Source organism: Sus scrofa, chromosome 13 (genome assembly GCF_054392235.1).
Source record: "Sus scrofa isolate SSC_HxYL_T2T_F1_AM1 chromosome 13, Sscrofa_HxYL_maternal_Yorkshire_Landrace_v2.0, whole genome shotgun sequence".
Lineage (NCBI taxonomy): Eukaryota > Metazoa > Chordata > Mammalia > Artiodactyla > Suidae > Sus > Sus scrofa.
In genome coordinates, this window is record NC_139395.1 from 86,724,913 (window position 1) to 86,727,107 (window position 2,195).

Consider the following 2,195-nt stretch of genomic DNA (forward strand, 5'->3'; position numbering starts at 1 on the left):
CCTGTCACCACGACTGCTTGCCTTTATTTGAAGTGTCTGGCTGAGCTATCTCCCCGTGACATGCTTCTTTCAGAGCGAATTATTCATGCCCCCCCTGCCCACCGCCCCAGCTCCTCCCGCAGGTGTGAAGACAGGCCGGGCCTTTGTGTGTGAGGAGCAAGCCCCCCTCACGCTCCCTCCTGGATCCCCTCCAGGCCTGTCAGGGCTCTCCTCACTCTGGGCCATGCAGCGTGTGGGGCTGATGGCTCCTGTCATCCAGGGAGGGCTGTGCAGCCCCCCGCCTGCCTCTAATCTCCCCCTCTGCAAAGGGCAGCCCTGTCATTCAGGGGAAGCGGGCGAACCTGGATCTGGGGACGCAGGGATGCATCCACCCTGTCCTGGTAGGAGGAGGCAGGGCTACAGCCATCTTGGGCCCCAGAGTCAGGGAGCCGAGCTTATGCTGGGAAGGTGTCGTGGCTGAGTGCCTGGGACAGCAGCCAACCTCAGTGGTCCCAGCAGGTGGTCAGTCTCAGGGCCATCACAGAAATGTGAAAACAACCTACGAAAGCAGGTCAGTGTCCCCATCCCCCACTAGACTCCTAAACTTGTCCCCTCTTTCTAGATGGACGTGATTCCACTTGACCAGGCAGGACTGGCTGTGTGCCCATAGTCAACTGGTTTGCCTCTTCTGCCTCAGTCCCCTGGTCTGTCTGGTAGGGAACCAGCATCTGTTGGAGAGGGGACACAGAGAGACTGGGGGACCTCTGTGCATAACAGCAGGTGCTCACTGCTATCACTGCTATGGTGCACAGAGCAGAGGTGTTCCGCATGGCCTGCACACAGCTTTGCTCTGACATGCCAGTGTTTAGCGTGAGTTACTAACATGAGAAATTGTGGAGATTCCACATAGAAATCTGGTCACACAGAGCCCACCCTGCTTCAAGGCTGCAGCTGGCTCTCACCCCACTGCCCCCACCCACCCCCACGTTTGCTCACTTGCCTGTGGCCAGCACACTTCATGTTGTGATTTGCTGGGACCCTGAAGTTATTTGAGTTTGCAAGAGAGCTCTGAGGCCCAGGACATACTTGTGTTTGGACCCTGCCACATTTTTTTTTTTTTTTTTTTTTTTAGCAGTGCCAGTGGCATATGGGAGTTCCTGGGTCAGGGATGGAACCCATGCCATATCAGTGACCTGAGCCTTTGCAGTGATAATGGTGGATCCTTAACTCACTGTGCCACAAGAGAGCTCCCCGCCACTTCTATTTACGACCTGGATAGTCAGCCTCTCTGAGTCTCAGTTGCTTCATCTGTAGAATGGGATGCACAATCCCCATCAAGTGAAATCAAGAGGAAGTGTCACTTCACTCTGCACCTGGCACGGAGAGAGGGTTCTCAACAAAAGGGAGGACACGGTCACTGAGGTTTGGCTGTCCTTGTCTGTCACTGGACCAGTGTGGTATGTACCCCATGGGCTAAATTGTCCCCTGTGGTGGGGAGCTTGGAGGGTAGCACAGAGCTGAGGCAGGCCCACAGCCCCCAGGCCTGCAGCAGCAGCCCAGGAGTTGGGTGCCTCATGGGCCAGCATAGCAGAGGGGCAGCCGTGGGAGCTCTGGGGGGCTGGGTCTGTGCAGAGGGGGACCCCTCCTGAAAGCCCTGAAGCCCGGAAGCTGGCCTCGCGGAGGGAAAACAGGTGCTGGCGCGCCAACCCCGAGCTCCCCACTGTAAATTAATCCACCCGGGCAATTGGGAACAGAAAGTGCTTCCTGTCCCAGCCTGGGACAATGGACAATAAACGCAGCCAGCCCTCTGGGCCCTGGCCCCTGACCTCAGAGACTTCAGGAAGAAGTTTCCAACACACACACACCTGCGGCATGTTGAGCGCTCGGCATTGTTCTAAGCTTGGAGCTGAGCTGGGCCCCTTTCTCTCAGGAGCCTCTAGCTCGTTCTGGAATGGAGCCCAAGGAGCCTTCACTCCGCCCTGACACACGCATTTCCCGGGGAAAGGGACCCCTGTATGACACACGTTGAGTAAGCTTCCTTCGGCTCTGTTCCCTTCGGTGCACAGGACCTGGACCCGTGCTGGCAGATCATCAACGGGCTTCTACCAGCCTTGTTACCACAGCTCAGAGAGCACAGCTCGGTGTGCCCCCTCCCCTAGCCCGGGCTCCCGGCCCCTCACCCAAGTGATATGCATGAGGACAGGTTCAAACATTCA